Genomic DNA, 18734 nt, shown 5'->3' with positions numbered 1-18734 from the left:
ATGGTTATCAGTGATGTTCCTGCCTGGGACATAGCCCGTCTGATCTGGGTGTATCAGCTTACTGATCACCCTTTTCAGCCTATTAGCCAGTACTGCCGTAAGAATTTTGCTGTCCTGATTGAGCATGGACAAAGGTCTGTAGGACCCGCACTCCACGGCTGGCTTGCCCGGTTTCAGGAGTGGGATAATCACAGCCTCGTGAAGGGACAATGGAAGTTCCCCCTGCTCATAGGCCTCGTTGAACATGGCAAGCAGTGGCTGAAGCAGCTCCTGCTGTATGTCTTGTAAAACTCGCTAGGCAACCCATCCGACCCAGGCGCCTTGCACGTGGGCAGGCTCTGAATCACCACTTCCAGCTCATCCGAGGTGACAGGAGCGTCCAGCTCTGCGCGTTCTAAGTCGTCCAGGGTGGGCAGCTCTATGTCCTCTAGTGTGTCCAGTATGTCTTGACCCATGTCCTCCCCTGTATCCGCGTACAAATGTCTATAAAACTTGAGGAAATCCTTGTTTACCCCCTCCTGGGTGTTGCAGATGCGACCTCCCTCATCCCTAATCTCCCTGATCACTGTGCAGGGGGTCTCACTCTTATACAGCCAGGCCAGCAATCTGCCCGGCTTGTCGCCCCCTGCGTGTAGCCTCGCCGTGTATTTCTTATAATTTAATCTACACAGCCTATCCCAGAGTGCACAGCAGGTTAACTGTAGGTCCTTTATCTTAGTGCTATTATCACGGGCAGTGTCCTCATGTCGTGTGAGGCCCTCCAGCTCCCTTTCTGTCTCCTGAAGTTCCCTTTGGATACCCCCTTGGAGCCCTTTAGATTTGGAAATGGCTACTCCTCGCACCACCACCTTAAACGCCTCCCACAGCGTACCCACAGAGCGTGCGCTGGCCGTGTTTATATCAAAATATTCCTCAATGGCATCCCTCAGATCCTCCCGGAACCCCTCATCTTGCAGTGCCTCTGTCCTAAGTCTCCATGTTGGGATCCGTGTTCTAGGGGGCTGGTGTCGCCACTCAACCACCAAAGACGAGTGCTCCGATAATACCCGGGCCTTATATTCCGCTCCAACCATTTCTCCCGCTATCCCAGCCGCTACAAACACATAATCTAGCCTCGTGTACAAGTCATGTGGCGCCGTGTAGTGCGAGTACTGCCTGTCCATAGGATGCAGCCTTCTCCACACGTCCTCCAGGCCTAGGTCATCCAACAATGTCCCAAGCGCTTTGGCCGCTGGCGTCGTTTTCCCCGCCTTGTCAGCTGACCTGTCCATTCTGGGATTCAGGGTGCAATTAAAGTCCCCTCCCCACACCACCGCTCCCCCTGCCAGGGGGCCAAGTTTAACATAAAGGGACCTAAAATAAGCCGCTGTGTCATGGTTGGGGGCGTACAGATTTATGATATGCACTTCCCTGTTTTCCAGGAGCCCTGTTACCGCTACCATTCTGCCTTCCGGGTCTATCATTGAGCTAAGCACCTGAAATGGCACATGCGGTGCCACCCAGGTGATAACTCCCCTAGCATACGCTGAGTGCGTAGCCCCCACAACATTACCCCTCCATTTTCTCCTGACTACCTCCAGCTTCTCTCTAGTGAGATGAGTCTCCTCCAACAGGGCTATGTCAATACGCATCGTCTTTAAGTACAGCATCACTTTATTCCGTTTCAGGTAACTGTTGAGGCCCCGTACATTCCAGGTCACAATTCTGAGCTTACCCGATGCCATCTACTCGGTCAGTTCCCAACCCACCATTCCCTTTAATGCTCCCTTCGTTAGTTCGTTTACCGGCTCTCCCCCTTACCCCTTCCAACAATTCACCCCCTCCCTGTTCCCCAACTACACACCACAGCACACAACCCAACCCCTCCCCACATCCTGCCCTACCCCAACAAATGCCCAGCTCCATCCCTGGATCTCAGGCCCACCCGCGTCTGGTCCTGTCTCGTATCCGAGGACTAGGACCTCGCGGGGCGTCACCAATCTACCAGTGACCTAACTAAATATACTATTATTGGGATCAAGGGGTGCTTCCCAGGAGCTCCCCATTATCTGTTTTAGGAGAAGTGCAACCAACGGATCCAACCGGCTGACATCATGACTCACTCCCCACAAGCATAGTACAACTCTATATTCAAGTCCCAATGTCTTGGCTATGTCACCCCAGGTCGCACAGCCACATGCTACTTATCTTCCACAGCTTCCGTCTGGACATCCGGTTCCTGAGGTCGGCCCTGCATGTCCAACCAGTCCATCGCCTCTGACGGCGTGTCGAAGAAAAGGGATCTTTCAACTTAGCTGGGTAAAGCAACATGTAGCGAAGGCCTGCTTCTCTTAGCCTTCTTTTCACTGACCCAAAGTTCATTCTACTACGCTGTACGAGCAGCGTATAGTCCGGGTACGCCGTGATCTTTGCTGACCCCCTCTCAATCATTCCTCCCATCCGGAATAATTCAAGAATCTTCTCCCGATCCCAATAGTTTAGGATCTTAGCGATCATCGGCCGCGGGGGGGCTCCTGGGGCCGGTCTCCTTGTCAGGGCCCTGTGCGCTCTTTCAACTGTGAACCCCTGGGTCAGCACCCCGCCTGTTATTTCCTGTAGGAGCAAGGTTTCCACGTAGTCTGTAGGGGTTGACCCTTCTATTCCTTCCGGTAGACCCACTATGCGGATGTTGTTGCGCCTGGCCCGACCCTCTGCTTGTTCTGCTCTGTCCTCCAGATTGCCCACCAGTTGCAAGAGGGCATGGATCTCCCTCGCATGCGCGGTGCACGCCTCCGTAGTTGGGGCTATCTCCTTCTCCAAGGCCCCTGTGCGCTCCGCGATCGTCCGCACATCCTGTCTCTGTTAACCTCCTCCTGGACCGCCCCGATCTTGAGGTCCAGGCCCTCCTGCAGCTCTTTCATAGCCAGGCCCAGTTTCGTCTCCCAGGCCACTTTCAAATCAGCAATCGCTGCCAACACCTCCTGAATCGTACCCGGTGTTTCCACCGCTGCCACGGGGGGTCTCCTTAGTTTTGCCCCCTTCCGCGCGACTTGGCATGGGCCTCCATCGTGGGCTGCTTGATCCTAGGTCTAACCACTTTGGAGGACATCTTGCTATGTCGACTGGGCGGAAGCCTGTCGTGCTTCCCCCCGCACAACTGTCCGCGTGATCACGAGACACCCTCAGCAATCTAGACGTGCGCTCGTCCCACCTCTCGCACCCAGTGTGGGCTGTGTCCTCCCACATACTTGTACACCCACTTAAATTGGGTGCGTATGGAATGGGTCTAAGCGTATCAGGGGCTATATCCGCTACGTTCCGGTGTATGCTTGTCACTTGCCCCACTATAGATGAGCTGTGCCTTCTCGCGAACCTGCATGCACGCAGTATCACTCCTCGGCCCCCGCTGCATACCTTTCAATAGCTGATAATCTTGTCCTCTCGCTGACCCGGCGCCCTTTCACTCCAGTGTTTCGTGGGCCCCAGGCCCATCCGGCCGCGGTCTTGCCTCAGATATTTCGGCACCCCTCCTGGCCAAGAAGGCCGTTAGACTCCATGTCCAGAGGCCATCAAGTTCCCTGAAGTTGTGCGCCCTCTCTTCCTTTCACTCGCCGTGAGGTCCCAACAGACCCGGGCCGTGCTTGCCCTCCTCTGCACGAACGTATGTTTGGTTTGGGCCACTCAGTGTCCAAGCTGTTCCACTCCGCCATGGGCCAGGGTGCTTATCTGAGCACCCTAGTGGCTTATGTGAGCCTCGTTAGCATGAGTACCGTGGGTTTCACCCGGCACTCCTTATCCTCCCCTTGGGGCTCTTGTGTGCCCTCTTAGATTTCGTGCCCCCTGGCTACCAAGGCACCTCCAGCCTCTAGAGGCACTCCGGCGTTCAGGGCGGCGCCGCGTTACCTCTCCAGCATTCTGAATCCAAATCCCAGGGTGTCGGGCCTAGTCCGCCCGGGGCACACCCCCGGTCTCCTGCTTCCGGGCTTTAGCTACACCCTCCGGTGTCAGGTAGTGGGCGTCTCCCCCGGAGCACGTGTCTCCGCCGCCGATGTCCCACAGCCGGGGACACTGCTTCTAATCTCGTTTCGGCGAGTCAGAATCTCACCGGGGGGGGGCCCTGCTCTGTGCTGGCCCACGGCAGTGCGGCCCCACGTCCTCAGTCCTCTCGCACACCGCACCGCTCTGTGCGGGTCTGCCAATGTGTCCCGAAGTTCAGATGCACCGAGGCTCCTATTCTCCGTCTGGGCTCGGTCGGTTTACAGCAGTCGGCCCTCACACACCGCTCACAGGCCAAACGCGCTACTCAGGAGAGGGTCCACGGCAGCTTTACAGACCCCTCTTCAGCTCGTTGGTGGTACAGGGTGCTGTGGTCGTTTTAAAAAAACCCTTTGTCTTGCAGCCGCCATCTTCCTCGCCATCCGGATCGCGGGTGCTCTGCTGCGTTTCGGCGGCTGCAATCTCCCAAATAAGTCCGGATCTGCCGCAAGGATCGTGGGGCATGCACACCGGACCTTCCCACGCCCGGGGAAGTGTAGTACACAGCTTTCAGTCGTGCATATCTCCATATATCACAGGATCTATATCATTGGGAGCTCCCCGAGAGCACGTCCTCTCACTGAGCCATCTAGCCACGCCCCCCATGGTTGACTTGGTTAAAGGCGGCAGAGAGGACTTAAAGCAGGAGCAGTGTGAGTTTGCCAGAGTCTCTGATGTCATCAAGTTGGTTTTTTAGGTCCAACAAGGCGGATTTGTTGCATATCCTGGGCAGAAGCTATAATGGTGGGGACTATGGATGTGGTGTTGCTCCAGATGGATTTGGATTTGGAGGTACGAGGCTCGGTCAAAGAATTTGAGGATGGGGACAGTGGTGATGGGGCGGTTGTTGGTAGCAAAAGAGGGATTGAGCGAAGTTTCTTTGAGCAGTGGTGAGATCCAGGCTTCCTGATTTTATTTATTTGTTAATTTATAACGTGCTTAATACCAGCATGTGGTTTCTAAGCAAAGGATTGGGATTCAAAAATGTGTGGCGCTGCGTTGGCTTGCTTCCAAGACAAATTAGTTGCACCTGGGCTATCCTTCCTCACTTTTCCCCTCCTTAATAGTGGAGGGGACAAAGCCATAAGCAAAGGATGCATTGATATGGCAGTGGTGAGTGGCAACAGGGCTTCTGTGCAGTCCTTGATGAGGGAGTTTAGGCTTTGGGGCCATCTTGGGAATCAAGTGGTGTGGCTCACGCTGGCCCACCGAATGACAGGAACGTGGCTTGATCCGCATATTTCATAGGGACTCATTGATCGTTTACATGGGACACTTGTATAGGCAGGGAGAGTCCGGAGGGCCGAGTGGGGTAAGGTGGCAGTAGTAAGGTTCTCTGCAGGCCTGCAACAGGTTTATTTATTTGCAGCGCACAAAACCCGTAGGTATCTAGGCTCTAGTTTCATTGTCATATTTGTAAGGCACTGGTTTCTTTTTTTTCATTTTTTTTTTCAAGCGCGGTCCGGGATTCGAACCTGTGTTTGCTCAGCATAGCCACGGAACTATCCTCCCGTCCCGACAGTGCTTCAGCAGTCTTTATAGTTTGGAAGGCATTGTGGGGTGGAAAAGGGCTGAGGGGGAACAGAGGGATGGCAAGAGGCCCCTGGACCCTCACAAATTGGGTCTAATAGTGCAGGAGTTGCCGGGAATCTGTAGGGTTGGATACAAGACCGCATTGTTTAGGCAGCGTTTTTCACTGCCTTTTTTGGGACATTTAGGATAGGCAAGTTAGTGGAAGCCTATATAGGGGACATGGTGGGTGGCCTCGCCTCATCTGATGTCTCTATGGAAGGGGGAGTCACATGCACTTGTGGGTTAGACAACCCAAGACGGAGCAGGAGGGCAGAGCGTCAGGTTATCACTAAACATTGGGGAAGTGTTGATCTTCCCCATAAGGGCAATGATGGATTCCATATCATCATTAAGGGGGTTGGTAACAGGTCCACTGTTTCTCTTTCAGGACAAGTCCTATATGTGATGTTTCCCATTTAGTTGGGTCTTCAACAAGGCCTTTGAGGAGGCTGGGCTCGGGAGGGGATCTGGATTTGGCCCCCTATTCCTTCCGGATCGGGGCAGCCACCACAGCAGCGGCGTTGAGGCTTGACAGGAAGCACATCATGAAGATTGTGCCCTGGCGGTCCAGCGCCTTTAAAGGGTACATCAGACCGCATCTGGCATACAAAAAACGGGAGAGAGGGATGGGCAGGGGGATGCCGGGCGTGGTCTCTAACATTCTTCTTTTTTATATTCGCTTGTTATTGGGACGATACCGTCCGAAAGAGTAGTGTGGATCATCGGGCACTCTTTTATTAAGAGGATGGAAAGGAGAGAGTGCAAGTATCCGGGTCAGCTGAAATGCCCAGATGCGAGTGTGCATTGGATCAGCATACGGGGCATGCAAGCAGAGCTGGCCTTAGGGGGGGGCGAGCTGGGAGACCGCCCGGGGCGCCACGCTCCCCAGGGCGCTATTAGCCCCTGCCACGCCAGCTCGGGGGAGTCTTTCAAGGGCTCCCCCGAGCTGGCGTAGTGGCAGAAGGCATAGCTGGTGCCCCATTGTTATTAAATGTGCCCGCGGCGGCAGAACGCATTTAATAACAATACGTTGCTGAGGGGGGGGGTGCAGAGGGGAGCGCCAATTCGACCCGGGCGCTGCTGCCCCTAAGGCCGGCCCTGCATGCAAGTAGTGGTGTTGCTAGGTCTGTAATAGATCTGGGGCTATGCTAATGTCAGGATTGTCAGGACTCGGGGCTAGCTAGCCTTTTGGTTGTAGTCCCTGAGATTTTTTTTTTTTTACTTTTCTTTATTGGCATGAAGAGAGAACATATAAACAACACAGTGCACAGGACAGATAATATCGCAGTTACAAGAATGGCATTACATATGTTTGAGGATGACAGGTATGGGATAGGCCCTTGGTCTTACAATTTAGTGTGTTTCCGGGATAACCAAGCTTACTTCATCTGGAGGGAGAGATTATAGAAGTTCAATATCCTCCTTGCTGTTCAGATAGCTACAAAACTCAGTCCATACATTCTTGGGGCGAGAGGTCAATGGAAGGGTGTTAATGTAGTCCTCCTCGCACGTTTGAGTCCAGGTGAGGGCCTTTAGCCACATCTCGAATGACGGAGGGGAGCGGCACTTCCAACACTGCAATATGCATTTTTTGCCCACCATAGTAGCGATATTTAAAAATGTAGACATCTTCCTTGCCTCTGGCTCGTCCCATACTCCGAACAGGACAGCCAGAGTTGCGGGAGGGATATGGGTCGTTATTATCTCAGAGAGGGCTTCCATAATGGCTTTCCAGTATGGGGCCAGTGCTTCACAAGCCCAGAACATATGGATATGGTCTGCATCTGTGGATTTACATCTAGGGCATGTATGAGCCTGGCCATGTGCAAACCTTCCCACCCTGTGTGGCGTGTAGTATAGGCGATTCAGGAGCTTATATTGCATAAATCTATATCTGGCATTTAGGGAGGCCTTGCGTGTGTGCCTACACATCTTTCTCCACAATGCATCAGAGAGGGGGAAGCCCAGTTCGCCACTCCACGTGTCTCGCGCCGGCTGCGGTGTATCATCAGGGTTAGCCATCAGCATTTTGTACAACGAGGATGTTATGCCCCTGGCCCCCGCCGAGTTGGTTATGTATTGGATTTCAGGCGAGCCTGGGGGTTCGTCGGGATAGGAGGGCCACCAGGCGCGTATTGCTGCCCTCAACCAGAAATACTGCAGCAGTTCCAGCGCCGAGCCAGAGTGCTCAGGTCGCCATGTCTGCGGAGTAATGAACTTCCCTTCGGCGTATAGGTCGGACAGTGCGCGGTAGCCCAAGTCGTACCAATGTCTCATTAGGAGTTTGTCGTGAGTAGGGCTGAGGCCCGGGAACAGCCAGATGGGCAGCCATTTGTAATATGGGTGGTGGCCAGGGTGTGCTTGTAGTAATCGTTTCCACGCTATGATTGTTGCTGCTACGGGGTCAGCAGGGGCATCATTATGGAATGTATGATAGAGGATGAGGGAGAGGGTGTTGACTTCTTCACTTGCTAGTTTCTCGAGTTTCACATGTGGGGGACGATCCGTGAATGTATACCAGTGTGAGGCGTGTTGAGCTTGTGCAGCGGTCCAGTATTTGGCGAAGTCTGGGGCAGTGAAGCCACCCTTCTCGTATGGAAGAGTCATATGCTGCCACATTTTACGAACCGCGCCAGAATGCCACAGAAATTGGGTGCATGCAGTGTGTAGGTCCTTGAAGTATCGCCTCACGGGCCAGATCGGCACATTAACAAAGATGTAGAGCAGCTTAGGGACAATTACCATTTTGATTAGGGACAGTCTGCCCGATAAGGAAAGCGGGAGGTTGCGCCACTTCAACAACCGGGCCTCCACAAGCTGCGCTGCAGCCACGTAGTTGTCGGCTAGTAGTGAAGGTTTAATGAGGGATACCTGAACCCCGAGATATCCGATTTGGGGAGCGCGGTTATGACGGCCTCGCACATAGACTGGGGCAGAATAGGCAGCCCGAGTGATTCATTCCAGACTTCGAGGAGTCTGGGTGCAAGAATGGCTACATGCTCCTGATAAAACTCCGAAGTGAGACCGCCTGGGCCGGGTGCTTTGCCCTTCGGGCAGCTCGATATAGCTTCGGTTATCTCGTCAAAGGTGAATGGAACATCCAACTGATCTCTGGTAGCGCGGGAGAGAAGGGTCAGGGGGATTTGGTCAAGCAGGAGGTCCGTATCTTGTGGGCTGTGTTCTTGTTGGGGGCCATATAGGGTTGTATAGAGCGCAGTGAATGTCTCGGGGATGTGTTGGTCAGACCAACACAGGGCACCAAATGTGTCCTTGATGCAGTCTATACGGGTTCTGCAACCCTCCGCGCGGACCAGTCTGGACAACGTCCTCCCCGGCCTGTCCCCTTCACCATATTTCCGGGCTGCCATGGGACGGGCATGGTATTGTATTTCCCTCCGGGCGTGGGCCTCGAACGTTTCCAGTTCCGATCTAATTTGTGCCAGTATGGTCGGGGAAGGGGCAGAGGTGTACTGCTTTTCAAGTTCTTTTAGCTTCACCTCTGACTGCTGTAAGCTGTTTCTAATGCCTTTGAGGACCCCAGCCTCCCTGGAGATACACATCCCGCTGATGAAGACCTTGAATGCCTCCCACTGGACCCCATGGGATGTATCCTGTCTGTTATTGCATTCAAAGAAGGTGTCAATATCGGCCAGGATTTCAGCTCTGAAGACTATATCATGGAGGGCCTCCGATTTGAATCGCCAGGCTGAACGGGAAGGCTGGTCATGTCCCATTGTGATTCGCAGCGTTACCGGGGAGTGGTCCGAAAGTGTGCACAGCAGTATCTGTGTATCTGTGGCCTTGCCCACCATTCCACTAGATATGAGGAACAGGTCTATCCTAGATAGGCTATCATGTACTGATGAGTAAAAGGTATGTTCTCTCGCCTGTGGGTGGAGAACTCTCCATATGTCTTTGAGACCCAGCGTGTCCATGTGTGTGTGTAGTCTGTTGGCCACGCGTGAGGTGGCCCTTCGGGCAGTCCCAGATCTGTCGAGCTCACTGTCCAAAATCAGATTCACATCTCCCCCCATATGATTGGAACCCCGATATATTTCACAAGTATGGTGGTGATTGCATCAAAAAAATGTGGAGTGTTGAAATTAGGGGCATATGTGTTCACGAGGAGGCATTCCATGTTAGCAAGTAGACAATGAAGTATTACATATCTGCCCTCAGGGTCAATATGACTGGTGCGCAGCGAGAATTAGACTGATTTGTGAACTAGAGTAAGTACTCCTCTGGACTGGGTTGAATATTTTGTGTAATATCTGTTAACACCCCAATTCCGGGCGAGACACGTCGCTAGGCGCCCCAGGGCATGTGTTTCTTGGAGGAGGAGAATTTTAATTCCGTGCCTCTGGGCATAGGCGGTTATCCTACGGGCTTTGGTGAAGTTGCTCAATCCCCGGACATTCCATGTCATGATGTTAAGTGACATAGTGCCGTATTATGGGACATCCCAGCAGTGATATTCATTACCATTCAGTACCTTACACCCAACTGCAGTACAGGCATATTGCGTTGCAATCATGTAGCCCTCTTCCATGCCGTTTTCCTTTATCCAATTCCCAGCATTACCTCCCCCCACCCTCACTGCCCACCCCCAACTTGCAGTGTAGACCCCCCGACCCCCACCATAGGTGCCAGCAATTCCCCAAGCCCAGGTGGCACTGGTTAAGCCAACGCCACTACTCAAGTAGAGGTCGGCGGGCAGCACCCAACGTGGGTGTGCTTCTTTCGTGGCCCAAACAGGGCCCAAAAGCAGTGACAAACAAATGAAAATGAACATTGCAACTGCAGTGAGGTGCACTGTTGCCGTGTGGTCAGCATCTTAAACATAGAGTCGGACAGTAGATGCTCTCCAGGATAGGTTTCTGCGGTGGGCGGATCCAATGATTGGTCCCAGGAACTAGTATGTTAACCAGAAAAATAGGCTGCGGATGCAGGAGTGTTCAGGGCAAGCAGCCGGCTACAGGCACCGGGGAGAGAGTGTTACGCTCACCTGGCTCCCACTGGGGCGTCGATCTGAACTGGACAGCTGCGGTCTCCAACAATGTGACGCGTAGTGCCGAGATGACGGACTGGACTGGCCAACCTAGCTTCTTTTGCTTGGCCCATAGGAGTATTCTTCTGCAAATCGAGAAAGGGAATTAACCACCCGTGGAGTTGAGCGTAAACCCCCCACCCCTGCTGGTCTCCTCACTCATCACCTTTGATGTCCCCTCTTATAGTCTGACCTGATGATTTGGAAAGATGAGCTCTCCATCCTGCATTGAGCGCAGGGGCGCATAGATAACCAGTTGCTTCACTGGTTCAAAGGAATTGGTGAGTTCCAGAACAATATTGACTCTGAGATTTCCGGCAAGACGCCGTAAGTATGTAGTTCGTAAGAGTTCAAATGTCTGACTTTCACTCTTGTCCGATTCCTTGCAGGTTGCAGCTTGACCCTAGCGAAGAGTTCCTCGCAGCAACCGGTAATATTCAGGTAAGGATTTGTATTATCCAACACAGTTCGATAAAATAATGTCAGTATGTAACCTGTTGCTTTCTCCATTATTCAGGTGCTGAGAGAAAGTATGAAGTCTCGGGGAATAATACCTCCGACGGTAAAATTAGGTAAGTCTATTGTGGTGAGGAGGTTTCCCCTTGTTTGTCCCTTTGTTTCATCTTGCTGTCCTTTTGTTCTCCTTAGGGGCCGGGGTACGGCGACGATGCGGTGGAGGCTGCGCCGACCCGTGAAGAGGAATAGTACCCCCGGTGGTAAAATCAGGTAAGTCTATGGGGGGTAACTAATATTGGCTCTGTTTATTCCCTTGACTCACCTTGCTGTTCTTATATTTCCTTTAGGTGTCTGAGTGCGACGGGAACATGCTGAAGGATGCGGTGGATAGTGAAGATGCTGCGAAGGCTGGTGAGTTCAGCGCGGCGCTGCAGCAGGCGAGGCGACAAGCATTAAATAACTTCTTTCTTCCAGCTCAAAGGCGCAGTGGATCGGGAATTCAGGTAAGGATCAAAGGTATTGCTCTTGTTCTAACCTTTTCTCCTTCTTTCTCCCTTTTTCTAGGAGCTCCAGACTCGAGGCGGGCATGGCAGAAGACTGGATGCAGACTTGCAGGCACGGTGAGCGTTACGCTGCTGGATGCAGAATAACGTGAAGCGTGTGCTGCTCTTCGGGCGTGGTTTAATTAGCCTCCAAAGTAGTCCCAGGTAAGTATTCCTCCCCGACCCCACCCGAGTAAAAAAATAGCCCCAAGGTAAAGTAGTCCCTTTCAAGCCTCTTTTGGCTTGGAGCTCTTGCAGCATGGTCTGCATCAGGTAACTTTGCAGCATGGTCTGCATCAGGTAAGTTTTAATCTATGAGCCTGGCGCCTATGGCGCCAGGTCTGACTCTCCATATGAGCCTGGCGCCATAGGCGCCAGGACTGCACCCAAATGGCCCCTAGCAGGGGTTGTTGGGCTTGCTTGGAATAACTTGATGCTGGACTTGATCTGGATCTCCGGGGGTAGGCATCATGATAGCACTCCCCCCCAAGGCCCCTCCTAAAGTCGTTCTTCCCTGTGGTTTTGGTTTGTCTGGGAAAGTTCTGTGTAATTTTTTCACCAATCGGGGTGCATGAACGTGGTCACTAGGTTCCCATGACCTTTCCTGTGGTCCGTAACCTTTCCAGTCGACTAAATAAAAAAGCTTTGACTTCACCAACTTGGAGTCCAGGATGTTCTTGACCTCAAATTCGGGTTCCCCGCCTATAAGGATGGGGTCTGGTGGCTTGGTTAGTCTTGACCCTGGGTACACTGGTTTCAAAAGTGACACATGAAAAACGGGGTGAATTTGCATATTAGCAGGTAAGTCCAACTTGACGGCCACTGGGTTGATAATGGCCTTAATAGAGTAAGGTCCCAAATATCTGGGGTTAAAGGTCCGCGTTCCCTTTAGAGGTATGTGTTTTGTGGCCACCCATACTTGGTCCCCTATCTGGTATTGTGGAGTATCGCTTCTATGCCGATCAGCATTTTTCTTGTATTTTTTCTTTTGCTTGTTTTAAATGTGCAGTTGCTTCCTTAAAGGCTTGTGTAATCGTAGCGTGCAGATGGTCCACTGCGGGCATTTCTAAGTGTTGGGGTGAGTCAAGGTCTGAGGTTCGAGGATGGTGCCCATATAAGGTATAAAAGGGGCTTTGTCCAGTTCCAGAATGTACTGAATTATTGTATGCATATTCGGCGATCCAAAGAATGTCTTTCCAATTACTCTCAGTCTGATGTAACATACAACGCAGATATTGTTCAAGAGTCTGGTTGGTCCTCTCCGTTTGGCCATCAGATTGGGGATGGTGACTGGTCGATAACCTCACATCGATTTGCGCTAATTGACATTTCCTCCAAAAATGCGAAATGAATTGACTGCCCCGGTCAGAGACCAATACCGACGGAAATCCATCTATGCGAACAATGTTTTCGAGGAACTCCTTGGCCAGGATTGAAGCTGAAGGTAATCCCTTCAAAGGAATAAAGTGGGCCATCTTGTAAAAAAGATCCACAATAACTAGAATGGTGTTAAATCCATAGCATGGGGGTAGATCAGTAATAAAGTCTAACGATAAGGTGTGCCATGGTGTAGGCGGAATGTCTAAAGGTTGTAAGAGTCCAGCTGGTTTTTTCTTCTGACTTTTGTTTTGGGCGCAAATGCCCCAAGACATTACAAATGATTTAATATCCTTTCGCCAGGTGGGCCACCAGAATTGTTTCTTAATTTTAGCTTCAGTCTTTGCGATACCTGGGTGCCCCTCCATTAGGGTGTCATGATAATGGGAAATGACTAGCTCTTGTAGTACCTTGTGTGGCAGAAATAGCCACCCTTGGTAATAAGGCAGGACATTGGTGACAGAGTAGTCCGGGCCTTTCTTTACCCAGTCCTGCAGGGCTGTGGAATCAAAGAGTTGCTGGATCTTGACCTGAATGTCCTCTAGTGTCTGTAGAGTAGTCATGCCAAGAATCCTTTGCTCGGAAATTATAGGTACTGGTTCTGGGTTCACTTCTGCCTCTCCCATCCCTATTCGGGATAAGGCATCTGCTTTACCGTTCTTGCAACCTGGTTGGTAGGTTATCACGAAATCGAACTCGGCAAAGAATAATGGCCATCGGAGCTGGCGTGACGATTGGGCCTTTGCTGTCTTTAAATACTGCAAGTTCCGGTGATCGGTGATCACAGTAATGGTATGCTTGGCACCAAGAAGATAGTGCCGCCAAGCCTTGAAGGTGGATTTAATGGCTAATAAGTCCTTGTCGGTAACAGCATAGTTTAACTCGGGTGCCGAGAACTTTCTGGACCAAAATGCTACTGGGTGAAGCTGGCCAGTTTCAGGGTCCTTTTGGGACAGGACAGCTACCATGGCTAAACTGGATGCATCAGTTTCCACTATGTATGGAAGTTCAGGGCGTGGGTGCTTTAGTTCAGGTGCAGACGTGAATTTCGCTTTCAGCTCTTGGAAGGCATTTTCAGCTTCTTCAGTCCACATAAAGCGTTTGTTTTTTCACAAGAGTGTTGTGATGGGATGTACAACATGTGAGAAATCTGGGATGAATCTGCGATAGAAATTGGCAAAGCCGAGCATGCTTTGTACTCCTTTAACTGAACTCGGTGATGGCCACTTAAGAATTGCGTCCACCTTTCGTGAGTCCATTCGGACTCCTTTTGGACTCAGGATAAATCCAAGGAATTCAACTTCCGTGGCATGAAAAACGCATTTTTCCAGTTTTGCATACAGTTTGTGCTGGTGCAATTTCTCAAGGACTGCTCGGACGTGCTTCACATGGTCAGGTTCTGAAGAGGAGTACACTAGAATATCATTGATATATACGACAACACAAATGTCAATGAGTTCACGAAGGACATCGTTCATAAAGTATTGGAAGGCTGCTGGTGCATTGCACAACCCGAAGGGCATCACTTGGTATTCGAATAACCCGTACTTAGTGCGAAAAGCAGTCTTCCATTCGTCGCCCTCTTTCACACGTACCAGATGGTATGCCCCCCGGAGATCCAACTTAGTGTATATGCAAGCGTCCTTTACTTGGTCTAGTAGTTCGGGGATCAGAGGCAATGGGTATCGGTTCTTAACAGTGATCTGGTTCAATGCGCGGTAGTCTATGCACGTTCTGAGGTCACCTTCCTTTTTGGGCACGAAGAACAAAGCTGAAGATGCAGGGGACTTTGATGCGCGAATGAAGTCATTAGCAAGGTACTGGTCTAGGTATTGTCGTAGGTGAAGGTTCTCAGGTTCTGTAAGGGCGCAGATCCTGCTACAAGGGGGTTGTGCACCGGGTATGAGATCGATTTGACAATCGTACGATCTGTGAGGTGGTAAGGTGTCTGCCTGTTCTTTTTGGAAGACATCCTGGAATTCTTGATATTCTGGAGGTAATTGCACAACTGATGTGGTTACTGTGGCCAGGCCTGCGTTCAGGTTTTTCTTTGGGTAACAGGTTTTTGCACAATCCGGGAAGGTTATTCTCTTCTCTCGCCAATCAATACAAGGATTATGTGTTTCCAACCAAGGTATCCCCAGTATTATTTGGAACTGTGGGGCCTTGATTAGATCAAACACAACAGTCTCTCGATGCCCATCATGACCCAATCGTGTCATCTCTGCGGTGGAATGAGTTACAGGCCCAGTGGCAATTTCAGTTCCATCGACAGTGGTGATGACATCTGAGGTGGTTTTTTCGGCAGAGAGGTAGATTCCCCCTGGAAGCCAATTCGTAGTCCACATAGTTTCCTATGGCCCCGCTATCAATGTATGCCCTTACTGCGTGCATACGCGATGGCTGCCTTGGATCTATGAGGACCATTGGTATGATGAAATGTGAGGTCTGAGTATCCTTCTTCAAGCTCGGCAAGCGGACCTCTACACTTGTCAGGCGTGGTCGTTTCCCGAGTCTGACTTCATATGGCTTTTATCAGCAGCTCCTACCACCTTCTTGGGTGGTTTTACAGGGCAATCCCGTAGAAAATGCCCAGAAGTTCCGCAATATATACACAATTGCATTTGCCGTCTCCTTTCTCTTTCCTTCTGGGTTAAGGGTCCTTTAACCCCTTCAATTTGCATGGGTTCTGAAGCATCTGTTCCTTTGGGGTTAGCGTGGGTTTTGACCAACACCCGATTCTCAAACTTGGCTCGATCAGCCTTTCTGTTCTGAAGTTTGTGATCTAACTGGACCACTAAGTCTATATATTCAGCGCAGTCTTGAGGTGGGTTGACAACTTGAGCCAAGACATCCATGAGTTCTCCTCGAAGCCCTCGATGAAATAACGTGATTCGTTTTACCTCGGGCCATCCAGTTTCCACTATCAACCTATTAAAGGTCGCGATGTAGGATAGAAGGTCCTGGTTACACTGTCGTAGGGACAAAAGTTTGTTATGCAGGGCCTGTCCTTGGGAGTGCCGGGAAAATAGTCTTTCCATGCTCATTTGAAAGCCCTGAAAATCCTGAAGAATTGGGTCATCCTTAGTAACTAGTGGAATTGACCAATCAGCTGCACTGCCGCTGAGATATGACAATACAAAGGCTACCTTGGCTTGATCGTTTGGGAAGGCTCCAGGTCTGCATAAAAAGTGCAAGCGGCATTGGTTCATAAACACGGCGAACCTTTTGGGGTCCCCGGCAAAGCGTTCGGGTGGAGCTAATGGAATAGTTCCTGGTAGGTTTATTTGCACAGGGTTACTCGAAGACACAGGAGCTGGATTTCCCCCCGGTCCTGGTAGGGGTGCTTGTCCAGCCTGGCTTTGCAGTGGTTGCCTAGCAAGGTCATCAGTTCGCTCCTTTGACAAAAATCAGTTCTCTCCTAAGAGCATTGGTTTCTTGACGGGCGGAATGCACTTCAGCCCTCAGTTCCCCTAGTAACTGGGCCAATTGGTCAGTTTCTACGGTATCCATAACGCACGGGTGGGAATTTGTGGGTTGGCTTCACGTTCTGTTACGCTACCCTGGCTCCCACAGGGGCGTCGATCTGAACTGGACAGCTGCGGTTTCCACCAATGTGACACGTAGTGCCAAGATGACGGACTGGACTGGCCCACCTAGCTTCGTTTGCTTGGCCCGTAGGAGTATTCTTCTGCAAATCGAGAAAGGGAATTAACTACCCGTGGAGTTGAGCGTAAACCCCCCCACCCCCGCTGGTCTCCTCACTGATCAACTCTGATGTCCCCTCTTAGAGTCTCACCTGATGGTTTGGAAAGATGAGCTCTCCATCCTGCATTGAGCGCAGGGGCACGTAGATAACCAGTTGCTTCACTGGTTCGAAGGAATTGGTGAGTTCCAGAACAATATTGACTCTGAGATTTCCGGCAAGACGCCGTAAGTATGTAGTTCGTAAGAGTTCAAATGTCTGACTTTCACTCTTGTCGCATTCCTTGCAGGTTGCAGCTTGACCCTAGCGAAGAGTTCCTCGTAGCAACCGGTACTATTCAGGTAAGGATTTGTATTATCCAACACAGTTCGATAAAATAATGTCAGTATGTAACCTGTTGCTTTCTCCCTTAGTCAGGTGCCGAGAGTATGAAGTCTCGGGAAATAATGCCTCTGGCGGTAAAATTAGGTAAGTCTATTGTGGTGAGGAGGTGTCCCCTTGTTTGTCCCTTTGTTTCACCTTAGGGGCCGGGGTATGGCGAGGATGCGGTGGAGGCTGTTTATTCTGTTATTTCCCTTGGCTCACCTTGCTGTTCTTGTATTTCCCTTAGGTGCCGGAGTGCGACGGGAACATGCTGAAGGATGCGGTGGATAGTGAAGATGCTGCGAAGGCCGGTGAGTTCAGCGCGGCGCTGCAGCAGGCGAGGCGACGAGCATTAAATAACTTCTTTCTTCCAGCTCGAAGGCGCGGTGGATCGGGAATTCAGGTAAGGATCAAAGGTCTTGCTCTTGTTCTAACCTTTTCTCCTTCTTTCTCCCTTTTTCTAGGAGCTCCAGACTCGAGGAAGGCATGGCAGAAGACTGGATGCAGACTTGCAGGCACGGTGAGCGTTAAGGTGCTGGATGCAGAATAACACGAAGCGTGTGCTGCTCTTCGGGCGTGGTTTAAATAGCCTCCAAAGTAGTCCCAGGTAAGTATTCCTCCCCGACCCCACCCGAGTAAAAAATAGTCCCAAGGTAAAGTAGTCCCTTTCAAGCCTTATTTGGCTTGGAGCTCTTGCAGCATGGTCTGCATCAGGTAAGTTTGCAGCATGGTCTGCTTCAGGTAAGTTTTAATCTATGAGCCTGGCGCCTATGGCGCCAGGACTGACTCTCCATATGAGCCTAGCTCCATTGACGCTAGGACTGCACCCAAATGGCCCCTAGCAGGGGTCGTTGGGCTTGCTTGGAATAACTTGATGCCTGCTTCCGGGGCTGCTGGACTTGATCTGGATCCCCGGGGGTAGGCATCATGACAGAAAGGATGGCGAGTGTCTCCAGTTCAGAAGCATGGCCGGTAGCCAGGACGCTTGTGGCAGGAAGCTATATTTGCTGAGTAGAGAAGGACGTTGCCATCATCACATTGAGAAGCGAGGAACACCAGATAGAATGGGCATCTTCAAGCATGGTAATCAGTGACTATTCGTCGTTGGCAAGGTCACCATCTGGATTGTGTAGTGGTATTTGCGACTCGATGAACTTCACCGCCTCATCTGGGACAGTGAAGAAGTACAGTTTTCCGTTATGTGTGATTTTGAGTCACGCCGGGAACAAGATGGCATAGGGGACGTTTCGCTCCCTGAGCAGTTTTTTGATGCCGAGGAATTGGCGTCTCTCCTGTTGTACTGCAACCGAGAAATCAGGGAAGATCCTAATGGTGTGGGCCTCTAAGCACAGGTCCCCTTTCTCGCATGCCAGGTGGAGGATGAGGTCTCTGTCGCGGTAATTTAGAATCCTGGCTATGATGGGCCGCGGGATGACGCCCGGCTTGGGGCGTGGCGACCAGGCACGGTGGGCGCGCTCAACTGTAAAATATGGCGACAGGGCCGGATTCCCCAGAAGATCCTTGAGTAGGCTTTCAACAGCGTCCTCCATGCGCCCTTTCAGGGCGTTCTCGGGAACGCCAATGATGCGCAGGTTATTTCTGCAGGAGCGTGACTCCAAGTCGTCACATTTAGCCTTCACAGTCTTCATGTCCCGTG

The 18734-nt window shown here is 51.4% G+C and overlaps 1 protein-coding gene across 1 annotated transcript in view; it reads right to left on the bottom strand.

Annotated features, from left to right (window-relative positions):
• The window catches only part of GART (phosphoribosylglycinamide formyltransferase, phosphoribosylglycinamide synthetase, phosphoribosylaminoimidazole synthetase), a 1418226-nt gene that overhangs the window by 1298762 nt on the left and 100730 nt on the right, over positions 1-18734 (bottom strand). The gene's annotated exons all lie outside the window — the stretch shown is intronic.

This window comes from Ambystoma mexicanum, chromosome 7p (genome assembly GCF_040938575.1).
Source record: "Ambystoma mexicanum isolate Mex_15411 chromosome 7p, UKY_AmexF1_1, whole genome shotgun sequence".
NCBI classification, from domain to species: domain Eukaryota; kingdom Metazoa; phylum Chordata; class Amphibia; order Caudata; family Ambystomatidae; genus Ambystoma; species Ambystoma mexicanum.
This window is presented reverse-complemented; position numbering and strand designations above follow the sequence as displayed.